The following is a 16940-nucleotide window of genomic DNA, read 5'->3' on the forward strand; positions in this document are numbered from 1 at the left end:
ACATTTACTCTCAATAAGTCCCTGACATTTACTCTCAATACGTCCCTGACATTTACTCTCAATACGTCCCTGACATTTACTCTCAATATGTCCCTGACATTTACTCTCAATACGTCCCTGACATTTACTCTCAATACGTCCCTGACATTTACTCTCAATACGTCCCTGACATTTACTCTCAATAAGTCCCTGACATTTACTCTCAATAAGCCACTGCAAATATGAAATATTCCATACAAATGGAAGAGAGCGATAATGTACTCTTTATGAACATGATGACATGGTTCGATGTGTGTGTACGTGCGTGCGTTCACGCACACATGCGTACTTGTGTGTGCGTGTGTGTGTGTGTGTGTGTGTGTGTGTGTGTGTGTGTGTGTGTGTGTGTGTGTGTGTGTGTAAGCTGAGAAGAGGGCTGTCTATTGGTACATGCAGTGGCGATTTTAGAATGTAAAGTTGAAGTCGGAAATTTACATACACCTTAGCCAAATACATTTCAACTCAGTTTTTCACAATTCCTGACATTTAATCCTAGTAAAAATTCCCTGTCTTAGGTCAGTTAGGATCACCACTTTATTTTAAGAATGTGAAATGTCAGAATAATAGGAGAGATAATTATTTATTTCAGTTTTATTTATTTCATCACATTCCCAGTGGGTCAGAAGTTTACATACCCTCAGTTAGTATTTGGCAGCATTGCCTTTAAATGGTTTAACTTGGGTCAAACGTTTCGGGTAGCCTTCCACAAGCTTCCCACAATAAGTTGGGTGAATTTTGGCCCATTCCTCCTGGTGTAACTGAGTCAGGTTTGTAGGCCTCCTTGCTCACACACGCTTTTTCAGTTCTACCCACACATTTTCTATAGGATTAAGGTCAGGGCTTTGTGATGGCCACTCCAATACCTTGACTTTGTCCTTAAGCCATTTTTCCACAACTTTGGAAGTATGCTTGGGGTCATTGTACATTTGGAAGACCCATTTGCGACCAAGCTTTAACTTCCTGACTGATGTCTTGAGATGTTGCTTCACTATATCAACATAATTTTACTTCTTCAATGCCATCTATTTTGTGAAGTGCACCAGTACCTCCTACAGCAAAGCACCCCCACAACATGATGCTGCCACCCCCGTGCTTCACGGTTGGGATGGTGTTCTTCGGCTTGCAAGCATCCCCCTTTTTCCTCCAGATATAGCGATGGTCATTATGGCCAAACAGTTCTATTTGTGTTTCATCAGACCAGAGGACATTGTACTTTTTGGAGAAATCTTTGTCCTCATGTGCAGTTGCAAACTGTAGTCTGGCTTTTTTATGGCGGTTTTGGAGCAGTGGCTTCTTCCCTGCTGAGCGGCCTTTCAGGTTATGTCGATATAGAACTCGTTTTACTGTGGATATAGATACTTTTGCACCTGTTTCCTGAAGCATCTTCACAAGGTCCACAAATTAACTTTTAACAAGCCACACCTGTTAATTGAAATGCATTCTAGGTGACTACCGCATGAAGCTGGTTGAGAGATTGCCAAGAGTGTACGAAGCTGTCATCAAGGCAAATTCTACTTTGAAGAATCTGAATATAAAATATATTTGGATTTGTTCAACACTTTTTTGGTTACTACCTGCCCTGAATGAAGGGTCACCACTGGGTACATGGGGTTAAAGACAGAGTCCTGTTTCTCCTGGATGCAATTAAAAGTGTAACCTTCTAATTGGATGAAACACTGACGGTTATGCAGCCTCTCAATACATGAATAAAATATGGTGACATTTAATGAATCAATACACAATGGCAATGATTCCTGTGGGTTAACAGATCTGCTAACATTGACTTAATGAGGAATGATGTTCAGAAGTGACTGCAACTCAACACAAGTGCTTACTGACAATGCATTTATATAAATAATAGTGTTGTTCACTCATTAATATAGCTACTTTTGTTAGTTGACAGCTCTGTAAACCAGTAAATGGCCTGCTATAATAGGTGTTTTAGTTTCAGAAGGCAGTAGAACGTTTTCCTCGTACTTTACAATGAATGTCATTTCCATGTATCCGTAGGAACTGCGCAAACAGTATTTAGTGAATCAGAACGCTTAAAAAAAAGAAATCCCACTGTATTATCCACAATATGACCCGAGGATGACCTCAGATATCGACAAGAAAATTGGCATAACTTTAAAAAAGTAACCTCTCTCAACTTAACTGGATATGGCAAACTCTCTTCTGACATGACTGCTGAATGACTATTCATATCCATGTAGTACAAACAGTATTCTGTTCGTTACAACACAATTGCTTTGCTTTTGCCTCTGACCTGGGGATGAACTGCGAGCTCTGTCCAACCAAATGTATCCAATACAGGGAAGTGCTGTGGGAAATGCTTTCAAGCTGAGGCGCATATTTACCCTTTGTTCTCGCCAAAGTACTTGAATGGAGTGATTCTTGGCGAATACAATGTGCAGGAAATGAACGGACCCCGGCTGCAGCTGGTAGTCAGACAGACACGAAGGCCAGACCAGAAGGCCGTTTCAAATCTTTCTCTTTTCTCTACATTTTACATTCACATTTTAGTCATTTAGCAGACGCTCTTACCCAGAGCCACTTACTTTTTTATTGTTGTTGTTATTATCATTTTATTTTGGTTTTTAGACAATACACAAATATGCGTATACAATAGACAACCTAACATTCTACAGACTACTAAACTAGACATGACATTGGCTGGGACTTAATGCCAAACCTCACAAGACAAATAAAGACAAAAACACCAACTCAGGCATACATACATTTCAACAAACATTAATGCCATCACACTTGCTCAGACCCACATGCTCCCACCGTATTCATACCCATCCTGTCCGTCTCACAATATCATCCCTTCCCATTTCTCATCTTGTGGCTGGCTCTAGTGATTGGAACACTTTATGCCATAAGGCTTCAAATTGCACTTTTATGTTTCTCTCTGTAGCATAAGGTTGTTCAATATTTTAATGATAAAGCATTTGATTCATCCACTGTGTTAACAATGGAGGATCATTTGATTTCCAGTTAAGTAAACATTTTTTCAAAATGATTGATGAGAAAAGTATGGTCACATTGAGTATCTCAGCGCACTCTTGTATGCCATGTCTTCAATATGCAGATAGACTAATTAAAGTAAACTTTCATTGTAAAACTTCTGACAGCCAGCTTTCTAAGTCTGAGTGCCATGAGAGTTATTAAAGATATTTTTCAAAGAGGTAGGGTTTCAGACGTTTTTGAAAGATGGGCTGGGACTCCGCTGTCCTGATTTTATGGGGAAGCTAGTTCCACCATTGGGGTGCGAGTACAGAGAAGAGCTTTGACTGGCCTGAGTGGATGGGAGGGCCCAGAGACCAGAGGTGGCAGAATTGAGTAATCGGGTTGGGATATAGGGTTTGATCATAGCCCCTTGGCCCTCTTTTCATCATGTCTGTAATTGTAAAGGAAATAACAACAGGACTCCTCTCTCTGCTCCTCTCTCAATAAAGCCACATCACTACATTTTTGGGAGAAGAGGACATGTTTCATATTGTCCCAGGAGTCTCCCTGGGCTGGTCCCTGAGGGGGAAGGATGGGGGATGGCCAGGGTTTGACAGGCTGTGGTCTGTCAAATACGATTAACACAGACCACAGCCTGTCAAACCCTGGCCATCCCCCGCTCAGGCCGACAGCAAAAGTTGACCATCATTTCTAGGCGGCAGGAGGACTATTTATAGGTGTAGCACATCAATCCCATACAGATTAGCCCTGGATATTTCATTACAGTTTACCGCCTCTCCCTGTTGTCCTCTTACTCACTAGCTGCTATGTGAGTTGTGGGGCAGTGAGAGAAAAGAGAGAGAGCGAGAAAAGAGAGAGAGAGGGAGAGAGAGAAAGGAGAGTGAGACAGCGAGAGACAGAGAGAGAGAGGGGAAGTGGAGAGAGAACAGAGAGAACAGAGAGGGAGGGGGAGAAAGAGAGAGCAAGAGAGAGAGAGAGAGGGGAAGTGGAGAGAGAACAGAGAGAACAGAGAGGGAGGGGGAGAAAGAGAGAGCAAGAGAGAGAGAGAGGGGAAGTGGAGAGAGAACAGAGAGAACAGAGAGGGAGGGGGAGAAAGAGAGAGCAAGAGAGAGAGAGAGAGGGGAAGTGGAGAGAGAACAGAGAGAACAGAGAGGGAGGGGGAGAAAGAGAGAGCAAGAGAGAGAGAGAGGGGAAGTGGAGAGAGAACAGAGAGAACAGAGAGGGAGGGGGGAGAAAGAGAGGCCATTATCATCAGCATAGAGGATCCTGATATTTACTTTGATTAACATCCCCTCTTCCAAATCCCAAGAGGAAGCAATTTATCCAAGAGGAAAATATATATTTTTTTCATCTTTAGGAAACCATTCAAATGGGAAATGAATGTCAGAGATGCAATATTGAATACGCTGCTGAGAATAAACTTGAATTATTCGCTTCCTCTCTCATTTGACAGGCATATGCTAATTACTTGCGTATGAAAGTAAGGTATTTAGAGAGGTTAAAGACCTGTATAATGTTAGCTCTAAGAACATATGTTCTTCAATTCTGGTCTTGGAAACTGTACTAACACACCTGATTCAACTAACCAAAAATCATGTATTAGTGCTACGCAAGAACAAAAGCCAGCACCTCCTGTGGGCTTCTAGGACCACTGTCCTGGAGAGTATTCTGCCTAAAAGGTTTTGCTGGATCATCGCCAAAGTGAAGATTACTATCAGACGTGGAATTCTCCAGTGATTCAATATCAATACTGTATGCGGGTGAAGAGCCAGACAAACACTAGAGCTCTGAAAGGGTACATAGAAAACACAAAGAAAGATGGTGATCAGCAGGAAAGGAGTTGAAAAACCAAAGAAAGGCAAGGATGCATAGCCATACAGCATTACAGGGCTTCAAAAGTGATATGTAAAATGTACTACATTTGTAGAGAAGCCTTTTTTAGTCCCCATGTTTAACCGTTTCTCTGGTAGACAGTCAGTCGCACAATGGTGTTGTCATGACGTTGCCCCCATTTGGGTATAGCGAGCACAGTTGACCCACCTCCCTCTGCACCAAGCCTTTTCTATGCACCATCCCCCGACCTCTATACTTCTGACACCAGGAGAGTGGTCGTAAATTCCTATGAGGAGATTCTCTCCTCATGGCCACAGTATAGAGACAGAGTGGGTTTCATAAAGAACAAATGAGTTCTTCCACCTCACAGAACTGGAGAACCGAACTACATTTATGTTCTGGAGAAGGTATAAAAGATCGGTGAAGAATCCAGCTATGAACTGGTCCGTTTGGTACAATTTTGTGAAACTCATGAGAGACAATACGGCCATATTACCATAATCATGTTTATACAATAGCCTCAGCTATGAGACTTTCATCTAATGGTTGTATAAAATGAATGAATAAGGATGGAACTGTTTGTGAAATTGTGTAATGTGATTTTGGACTGTTTAATGAAGGAAACTCCAATTCCCTTTGGAGTCTAACTAAATCAGAGGACCGCCCATGGGCACAGTTATGGTCTGGCGTCATGGGACAGGCCCTTTTCTGCTCTTCCCAATAAAACCCCCACCTAGGTTTTCTATCGCCAGACCGTGCTTACCTCAATTACGAGATGGCTAAAGGTTGGAGACCAGCTTACCTCGATAACGAGAGGGCCAAGGTTTGACCATGCATTTCTCTTGCTGAACTTTTAACCATACCACGTGGTTAAAACTCTTAGACTATCGATACCGACAGAATAAGAACAAGTCTTTGATATTAATTACTAGCCTGCAGCTAGGAATTCGGTATCATTGAACGCGGAGACCGACAACCGCCGAAACAGCTATTCTATAACGACATGAATGAATGTTACTCTGAACTATCCATTCTAACCACGACAGAGAGAGAGAGAGGGCGGACAGACTCTCCAACAGAAACAAACTTTTCAACAGAGATCCCGACGACACACTGAGCATAAATATATATATTGATTGCAATTGTTCCCGAATGAGTGAGCGTTCATGTGCAAAGGATTAGCATTTCAATTGTTATAATATTCAACTCTGTAGTGTCTCCTCAGTTGACCCCCCCCACTCTACTTTTGTCTAACAAGCCGCCATGCTGGTTTAGCCCACTAGGGCACATTCTCCTATCATTTCCTTGTAAACATATCTACTGTTTGTTATGCATTTCTGTGAATTACCTAGTTAGTAAATAAATTATTTTAAGACAATTGATGTATGGATGACTCATAGTGAAGACTGGGTTCGTGCAGATAACTAACAATTTACGACGTTTGGAATGAGACTGACGTGAGGTAAAGAATACGTCATTAATCAGAAGACTAATTGATTAGATATTAAAATATCTGAATGTTATATTAGTAAAATTCTAACTTTGTAATCTGAATATTTTCCTTGGTGCCCCGACTTCCTAGTTAATTACAGTTACACGATTAATCAGTTTAATCGCGTAATAATAATTAGAGAGTTATTTGATAAACATGTCTTCAGTTTTAATGATGCCAAAGACACGACAGTGTAAACTAAAGCTAGTGAGATTTGACAGCACAGCGGACTGGATGACGTAATTAACAGGTAAATGACAGGTACACATTACTCAAGGTCATTTTATAGACTATGATGGAGTTTGACGTCACCTGGTTTTCCCCCCTATCATCTTGAAAAAGGGTTGAATTTAATTGAAATCCCAGATCTGATGCATCTTGGATACCACTCAAACAATAATTTCTTTGTAGGTCAATATCAACACTGAGAAATCACAATCCCCATCAGCAGCAGTGAAGATGTTGGTGCTTTGCTCCCTGTACCCAGTGCTGTGCACAGACAGGGGTAGGTGCAACATTTGCGGGCTGTGGGTTCTGAACAACAATGACAACAACAACAAAAAACATAGTATACAAAATTGTTAATTTGTCATTTATACCACTGGCCAAAGGTGCAGGTGCTCGGGCACTGGTAGACCTCTATCGGTGCACGTGCCTGCCTATACCGTTACTGACATTATGGGTTGATACAGCGTAGCACGGCAAGACAATACATCTACACAGATTATATGATACAACTTGTGTCAAAGACATTTCACCACTTGCCCGTTGTTAGTGACTATGTATTTCAAAGGAATGCAGGTTTGAATGAGCCATAATGAGCAATAGTTTAATTTGTAGAAAGCTTAACCTCTCTGGCGCATGTGGGACGAACTCGTCCCACCTACGTAACAGCCACTGAAATCCAGTGGCGCGATTTTTGAATCGTTAGAAATACTATTACTTCAATTTCTCAAACATATGACTATTTTACAGCTATTTAAAGACAAGAATCTCGTTAATCTAACCCCACTGTCCGATTTCAAAAAGGCTTTACAACGAAAGCAAAACATTAGATTATGTCAGCAGAGTGCCCAGCCAGAAATAATCAGACACCCATTTTTCAAGCTAGCATATCATGTCACATAAACCCAAACCACAGCTAAATGCAGCACTAACCTTTTATGATCTTCATCAGATGACACACCTAGGACATTGTGTTATACAATACATGCATGTCTGTTCAATCAAGTTCATATTTATATCAAAAAACAGCTTTTTACATTAGCATGTGACGTTCAGAAAAAGCATAACCCCCGCAAACTTCCGGGGAATTTACTAACAGTTTGCTAAATTACTCACGATAAACGTTCACAAAAAGCATAACAATTATTTTAAGAATTATAGATACATTACTCCTCTATGCACTCGATATGTCCGATTTTAAAATAGCTTTTCGGATGAAGCACATTTTGCAATAATCTAAGTACATAGCCCGGCATCACAGGGCTAGCTATTTAGACACCCACCCAGGTCAGCCTCCACCAAAATCACATTTCCTACAAGAAAAATGTTCTTACCTTGCTTGTTCTTCGTCAGAATACACTGCCAGGACTTCTACTTCAATAACAAATGTTGGTTTGGTCCCAAATAATCCATCGTTATATCCAAACAGCGACGTTTTGTTCGTGAGTTCTAGACACTATCAGAATGCTTCATCACGGTCCCGCGCATGGCGCATTGGCGTGACAAAAAATTTCTAAATATTCCATTACCGTACTTCGAAGCATGTCAACCGCTGTTTAAAACCAATTTTTATGCCATTTATCTCGTAGAAAAGTGATAATATTCCGACCGGGAATATGCATTGAGCCTAAACAGCCAAATTAAATTTCTCCTCAGGAGCGAATCGTGCACGCGCCTCATTCAAAGGTCCTCTGAGCCGCCACTTACCAAAGGCGATAATGTGTTTCAGCCTGAGGCTGCCTCGTCAACCTTCAGTTATTTCCCGGGTTCTGAGAGCCTATCGGAGCCCTGGGAATTGTCACGTTACAGCTAAGATCCTTACTTTTCAATAAACAGATGCAAGACGCACGACTCCTTGTCAGACAGGGTACTTCCTGCTTGAAACCTTGTCAGGTTTTTGCCTGCCATAGGAGTTCTGTTATACTCACAGACACCATTCAAACAGTTTTAGAAAATTCAGAGTGTTTTCTATCCAAACCTGAACAATAATATGCATATTCTAGCTTCTGAGTTGGTGTAGGAGGCAGTTAAAAATGGGCACATATTTTTTCCAAAACTCTCAATACTGCCCCCTATCCCAAACAGGTTTTAAGGCAGTCAGGTGGTTTTCATTGAGAGTTGATACATGTGGAAAAATTACTCTCTTTCTGATGTCCTCTGGTGCTTTCGGCAAAATTAATTTGATCCTTGACTGGAAGTGTTTTCAACAAATAATTTTTTCCTGGATTTACAAAATGGTAGATAACAAGAGGAAAAACACCCTACAGGAGAAATTGTTATGCTGTTATATTGTTATCTCAGGAGGCTGCTAAGGGGAGAACGGCTCATAATAATGGCTGGAACGACACAAAAGGAATGACATCAAACACATCTTTTTTTTAAATGTATTAACCTTTAACTAGGCAAGTCAGTTAAGAACAAAGTCTTACTTACAATGTCGGCCTACCAAAAGGCAAAACGCCTCCTGCGGGGACAGGGGCTGGGATTAAAAATAAATTAAATAAAAATGTAGGACAAACACTCATCACGGCAAGATAGACAACACAACACTATATAAAGAGAGACCTAAGATAACAACATAGAAAGGCAGCAACACAACATGACAACAACATGGTAGCAACATAACATGGTAGCAGCACAAAACACGGTACAAACATTATTGCGCACAGACAACAGTACAAAGGGCAAGAAGGTAGAGACAACAACACATCACGCAAAGCAGCCACAACTGTCAGTAAGAGTGTCCATGTTTGAGTCTTTGAATGAAGAGATTGAGATAAAACTGTCCAGTTTGAGTGTTTGTTGCAGCTCGTTCCAGTCGCTAGCTGCAGCGAACTGAAAAGAGGAGCGACCCAGGGATGTGTATGTTTTGGGGACCTTTAACAGAATGTGACTGGCAGAACGGGTGTTGTATGGAGGATGAGGGATGCAGTAGATATCTCAGATGGGGGGTGTGAGGCCTAAGAGGGTTTTATAAATAAGCATCAACCAGTGGGTCTTGCGACAGGTAAAAATGTTTGATTTATTAGATATCATCCCATCAATTCCAGTCATTGCCACGAGCCCGTTCTCCCCAACCTCCTGTGATTGTTACACTCCAAATTGTTGACTGGTACATTATTTTCTATATTTTTCCTTGAACCTGAACACTGTTGGAAAATTGTGCACAGTTATCTCAACGATTGAAAATAATGTTCTACTGTCAACAGTCAATCTAACAATCTGTCCCATAATAGTTCACTATGGTCTTCTAAAAGTACCAAAGTAGTTGTAATTGTCCCTGTATAGAAGTAGGATCTTAAGTTCAGCCAGTTTGCTACAGCAGGAAAATTATCCTGCAACAATTGGACATTTTTAATTATTATGTGTAATGTAATTAATGGGCGTTTTTGTAAGGGTTGATTCCTTTTTTCGTCAGGGAAAATTAAGTCTGACATTTCAAAATGGAAATTACAACCTTCAGAAGCCCTTTTAAACCTCAAATACACTACACATTTTACATTTCCTGCATTGCAGGAAAGTTCTCCTGCAACGGGGTGATCAAATTAACATCCTGTATTTATTTTAAAAATAGATATTTATTTAACTAGGCAAGTCCGTTAAGAACAAATTCTTATTTACAATGAGGACCTACCGGGGAACAGTGGGTTAACTGCCTTGTTCAGGGGCAGAACGACAGATTTTTACCTTGTCAACTTCTATCTGTAGGCCTACTCAGAAAACATATTGATCTGTCACCACTAATGTCCTTGGTGGCCCCTCCAAAGTTATTTTTTCTTGTAAACAACTTAAAAAGCATTGAATCCAATAGCATATTATCTTTCTTGGTATCTTCTTTGTCTAGATGAAGATAGCAGAACCACATGTTGAGCAAAGCTAAGTGCAGCAGTCTTAGTAGTGGTATGAACAAAAGTAGCTGAAAGAACCTGTTGCTTTAATCAGGAGGACCTGATGAATATTCCTTATTAAGGCATCAATACAAGGCTACAGCAGACATGTCCAATATTTATGATTTAACTATTGATGATGTATCATGGCACAAGGCGAGACCCAGATGCAGACACAGGAGGCAGATGGTTGGAGTCTTACAATGTTTATTAATCCAAAGGGGTAGGCAAGAGAATGGTCATGGAGAGGCAAAAGATCAAAACCAGATCAGAGTCCAGGAGGTACAGAGTGGCAGACAGGCTCGTGGTCAAGGCAGGCAGAAATAGTCAGCCAGGCAGGTACAGAGTCCAGAAACAGGCAAGGGCCAAAACCAGGAGGACTAGAAAAAGGAGAATAGCAAAAGGAGTACGGGAAAAATATGCTGGTTGACTTGACTAAACATACAAGACAAACTGGCACAGAGAGACAGGAAACACAGGGATAAATACACTGGGGGAAATAAGCGACACCTGGAGGGGCTGGAGACAATCACAGGAAGAGGTGAAAAAGATCAGGGCGTGACATGATGTGTGTGTGTTGATTTATCAATACTGCTGTATAAGGGATGGTTCAAGGACGTTATCTTTAAATAATAGATTCTGCACATTAAGTATATGAAAGCAGGTCTGATTTCACTTCAGTTCTGATAATGTTCTCCCTCTGCTGGTGTGATGCGCTGCTGTTTGTGACTACATGCTGAATGCTGCACATTTCCCTGAAGCCTCCGGAGACCAATTTTAAACAAACACAGAGCAGTGCACCAAGTCCAACTGACAAAGAACAGTATTACTGGGGGGGTGAGAGAATACAAAATGTAATAGCTGTTCTGTCAATCAGTGTCCCACTAGACAGCCCTCTGATGCTCACTTCTGAGGCTTTTAACATTACACTATTGTGAATCAACATACATTTGAAGTCGGAAGTTTACATACACTTAGGTTGGAGTCATTTAAACTCGTTTTTCAACCACTCCACAAATTTCTTGTTAACAAACTATAGTTTTGGCAAGTCGATTAGGACATCTACTTTGCGCATGACATAAGTAATTTTTCCAACAATTGTTTACAGATTATTTCACTTATAATTCACTGTATCACAATTCCAGTGGGTCAGAAGTTTACATACACTAAGTTGACTGTGCCTTTAAACAGCTTAGGAAAATTACAGAAAATGATGTCATGGCTATAGAAGCTTCTGATAGGCTAAATGACATCATTTGAGTCAATTGGAGGTGTACCTGTGGATGTATTTCAAGGCCTACCTTCAAACTCAGTGCCTCTTTGCTTGACATAATGAGAAAATCTAAAGAAATCAGCCAAGACCTTACAAAAAAAATTGTAGACCTCCAGAAGTCTGGTTCATCCTTGGGGGCAATTTCCAAATGCCTGAAGGTACCACGTTCATCTGTACAAACAATAGTACGCATGTATAAACACCATGAGACCACTCAGCCGTCATACCGCTCAGGAAGGAGACGTGTTCTGTCTCCTAGAGATTGACGTACTTTGGTGCGAAAAGCGCAAATCAATCCCAGAACAACAGCAAAGGACCTTGTGAAGATGATGGAGGAAACAGGTACAAACGTATCTATATCCACAGTAAAACGAGTCCTATATCGACATAACCTGAAAGGCCGCTCAGCAAGGAAGAAGCCACTGCTCCAAAACCGCCATAAAAAAGACAGACTATGTGACAGGTTAAAGGAAATACTAATAGCCTGTTATACATTAAAAAGTATTAGTAAGTTCATAGTATGTGAGGATCTTAAAACATCTAGGGTTAAAAAGATCATGCATTCTGTATTAGTTGATAGAGATGGATAACATTCATATAATTGTGTTAAAGTTAAAATCCATCAAGTGTACAAAGGGTAAGAATTGTAAAAGGAATGTGCAAACGTTATATTGATTACTTTATTTTGTGGTGCCTAATTGAAGGGGAAAAGTGTTAATCTGTGATCTACTAAATGCTCTTTAATCTACGAGCCTGAGATCGATTGCTCTGGTCTCCACCCAAGTTCGCGGGGAAATCGCGGTCTTTTCCTCATTACAGTAAAAGTTCTCATTGAGGAAACAATACCGTATCACTCTCGGGATTATTTCTCCCCTTTTTCAGGTATGTTATTGATGATAAAACAGAGTCATTTAAATGTAATAACTCGCTAACATGTCAAGAGTGTTTAAGGTGTGTCTTGGTAACATCTTGAGAAAGTTAGAGTTACGTTTGCAGAGTAATATGAGCCCTGCTCGGTTGCAGCTAAGGCTAGCTTCGTTCTGAGAGTAGCTGCCATTTTATGTCGATCGTGAATGAACGTGCGTTGCTAATACGATTTTGCGGTGTTATTTGTGTAATGGTTTCTCAAACACTTTATTGACTGTTGATAAATTGAGTTATGGTTTACTGAGTTAAAGCTTTGTGCTTGACAGTTATATTGAAATGAGTGTATGTTTCAGTGAATTACAGAGTATACTGTTGTGACTTGAATAAGTCTTGTACCCTACAACACTAGCTCTTTCCTGTAGATCTGTTGTTTTGTAAAATGTGTTACTTTTGTAAAATGTGTTACTTTGGTAAAATGATTACAGTAAAAGTTCTCATTGAGGAAACAATACCGTATCCCTCTCGTGATTATTTCTCCCCTTTTTCAGGGGCGTAACAACTACAGTTTGCAACTGCACATGGGGACAAAGATCATACTTTTTGGAGAAATATCCTCTGGTCTGATGAAACACAAATAGAACTGTTTGGCCATAATGACCATCATTATGTTTGGAGGAAAAAGGAGGAGGCTTGCAAGCCGAAGAACATCCTCCCAACCGTGAAGCACGGGGGTGGCAGCATCATGTTGTGGGGGTGGTTTGCTGCAGGAGGGACTGGTGCACTTCACAAAATGGATGGCATCATGAGGCAGGAAAATTCTGTGGATATATAGAAGCAATATCTCAAGACATCAGTCAGGAAGTTAAAGCTTGGTCGCAAATGGGTCTTCCAAATGGACAATGACCCCAAGCATACTTCCAAAGTTGTGGAAAAATGGCTTAAGGACAACAAAGTCAAGGTATGGAGTGGCCATCACAAAGCCCTGACCTTAATCCTATAGAAAATTTGTGGGCAGAACTGAAAAAGCGTGTGCGAGCAAGGAGGCCTACAAACCTGACTCAGTTACACCAGCTCTGTCAGGAGGAATGGGCCAAAAGTTAAACAATTTAATGGCAATGCTACCAAATACTAACTGAGTGTATGTAAACTTCTGACCCACTGGGAATGTGATGAAATAAATAAAACTGAAATAAATAATTCTCTCTCCTATTATTCTGACATTTCACATTCTTAAAATAAAGTGGTGATTCTAACTGACCTAAGGCAGGGAATTTTTACTAGGATTAAATGTCAGGAATTGTGAAAAACTGAGTTTAAATGTATTTGGTTCAGGTGTATGTAAACTTCCGACTTCAACTGTACGTACATAGTAGCAAAAGAAGTGTCTCTCTTGAGAAGCACAAAATTGCTATGGATGTGCATTAGTTTTGCAGGACCATCCTTCTTGTCTTGTTGACTCAAAGCCTGCGCGTCCTAGGCTAGGTTTGTCCTCTTGGCCTTAACAAACCACAGTGTGGTGACAAACAGTAACTCTCCATCCTGCACTGTTTAATTGGGGTTGACCCCTTCCTTGGCCTCATTATCAACATGGCCCCTTCAAAACACACCTGACATCCAATCTGAGGTGTCACAGCTGCCTTGCAAGGCAGAGTCTGTTTTTTGTCTTGATTTGGTTTTCTAGTTTTTTGGTGGGCAGATGTTAAATCAAAGACGACATCCCATGAATATTTATGCCTATTTATGAGTGAGACCTTATAGGTTCCAAGAGGAAGGGAACATGCTTTGTAAATATGCCTTTGTCCCGAATGGCACCCTATTCACTAAAGTGTGCACTACTTTTGACCAGAGCCCTATAGACCCTGGGCCCTTGTCAAAAGTAGTGCACTATATAGGGAATTGGGTGCAATTTGGGTCGCAGAAATGATGGACCTTGCTAGTGACCACTTCTCAGAGCCTGCTGGGGCAAGGAAAGACACTGTGTGTCCCCAATGGTATCCCCAATGGCACCCATAGGGCTCTTGTCAACGTACCTGCACTATATAGGGTTGAGAGTGCCATTGAGGATATAGCCACTATTCCATTGCCATTATCCATGTCCTTATATATAAAACTCTTGGCCCTTTTGCGACAGTAATCCATGACAGAATGCCATGCAGTCCATTATTGCAGTGGCAAGAAATGTAATTGTGTGTCATGTGGATGTCAGCTATGCTGATTTAAGCTAGGCCTGACTGTCTAAGAGAGGAGGGTATGTTGTGTCATCAGACAGTGCAGCCAGCAGGATCGGATTCATGGCTTTTTGACTCCCACCAGCCATTTGATTAATTGAGTGGGTCTTGCCAGGTTTTGTGTTAATTGCTATTGGCACAATGCATATGGGATTTGTTGGCCGACGAGCCAAATGTTATCCCATATTCAAAGCATCTCTCTCTCTGATCTGCCAGAAAGCTATTGCGCTGTGCAGATAAACTGTTAGAGGACAAATTTGAGGGCCACACAATAGCATCATACACTGATAGTACAAAACATTAAAGTGGAACTGACAGAATTTTAGCAACATAAAATCTTATTAAAATCTGTTCATATACACCCCCAGGAAGAATGACATGTTTTTATAACATTTCTGACAAGCGAGCACTTAGATATGGTCATTTTCACGTTTTCATACATTCTTAGAATGTTTGGGAATTACAATGCATTCAGAAAATATTCAGACCCCTTGACTTTTTCCACATTTTGTTTTATTACAGCCTTATTCTAAAATAGATTACAAATATTTTTCCCTCATCAATCTACACACAATACCCCATAATGACAAAGCAAAAACAGGTTTTTAGAATTTTTTGCAAATTTATATATATAAAAAAAAGGAAATATTACATTTACATAAGTATTCAGACCCTTTACTCAGTACTTTGTTGAAGAAAATTTGGCAGCGATTACAGCCTCGAGTCTTCTTGGGTACGCCGCTAAAAGCTTGGGACACCTGTATTTGGGGAGTTTCTCCCATTCTTCTCTATAGATCCTCTCAAGCTCAATATCTCTCTCATCATCACTCAATGCCTAGGTTTACCTCCACTGTATTCACATCCTACCATACCTTTGTCTGTACATTATACCTTGAAGCTATTTTATCGCCCCCAGAAACCTGCTCCGTTTACTCTCTGTTCCGGACGTCCTAGACGACCAATTCTCATAGCTTTTAGCCGTACCCTTATCCTACTCCTCCTCTGTTCCTCTGGCGATGTAGAGGTGAATCCAGGCCCTGCAGTGCCTAGCTCCACTCCTATTCCCCAGGCGCTCTCTTTTGATGACTTCTGTAACCGTAATAGCCTTGGTTTCATGCATGTTAACATTAGAAGCCTCCTCCCAAAGTTTGTTTTATTCACTGCTTTAGCACACTCTGCCAACCCGGATGTCCTAGCCGTGTCTGAATCCTGGCTTAGGAAGACCACCAAAACCTCTGAAATCGCCATCCCTAACTATAACATTTTCAGACAAGATAGAACGGCCAAAGGGGGCGGTGTTGCAATCTACTGCAGAGATAGCTTGCAGAGTTCTGTCCTACTATCCAGGTCTGTACCCAAACAATTTGAACTTCTACTTTTAAAAATCCCCCTCTCTAAAAACAAGTCTCTCACTGTTGCCGCCTGCTATAGACCACCCTCTGCCCCCAGCTTTGCTCTGGACACCATATGTGAACTGATTGCCCCCAATCTATCTTCAGAGCTCATGCTGCTAGGTGACCTAAACTGGGACATGCTTAACACCCCAGCCATCCTACAATCTAAGCTTGATGCCCTCAATCTCATACAAATTATCAATGAACCTACTAGGTACCACCCCAAAGCCGTAAACACGGGCACCCTCATAGATATCATCCTAACCAACTTGCCCTCTAAATACACCTCTGCTGTTTTCAACCAAGATCTCAGCGATCACTGCCTTATTGCCTGCATCCGTAATGGGTCAGCGGTCAAACGACCTCCACTCATCACTGTCAAACACTCACTGAAACACTTCAGTGAGCAGGCCTTTCGAATCGACCTGGCCCGGGTATCCTGGAAGGATATTGACCGCATCCCTTCAGTAGAAAATAGCTGGAAAAAAATGCCTTCCTCACCATCTTAAATAAGCATGCCCCATTCAAGAAATTTAGAACCAGGAACAGATATAGCCCTTGGTTCTCTCCAGACCTGACTGCCCTTAACCAACACAAAAACATCCTGTGGCGTTCTGCATTAGCATCGAACAGCCCCCGTGATATGCAACTTTTCAGGGAAGTTAGAAACCAATATACACAGGCAGTTAGAAAAGCCAAGGCTAGCTTTTTCAAGCAGAAATTTGCTTC

The sequence above is a fragment of the Salmo trutta genome, chromosome 25, assembly GCF_901001165.1.
Source record: "Salmo trutta chromosome 25, fSalTru1.1, whole genome shotgun sequence".
Taxonomy (NCBI): Eukaryota; Metazoa; Chordata; class Actinopteri; order Salmoniformes; family Salmonidae; genus Salmo; species Salmo trutta.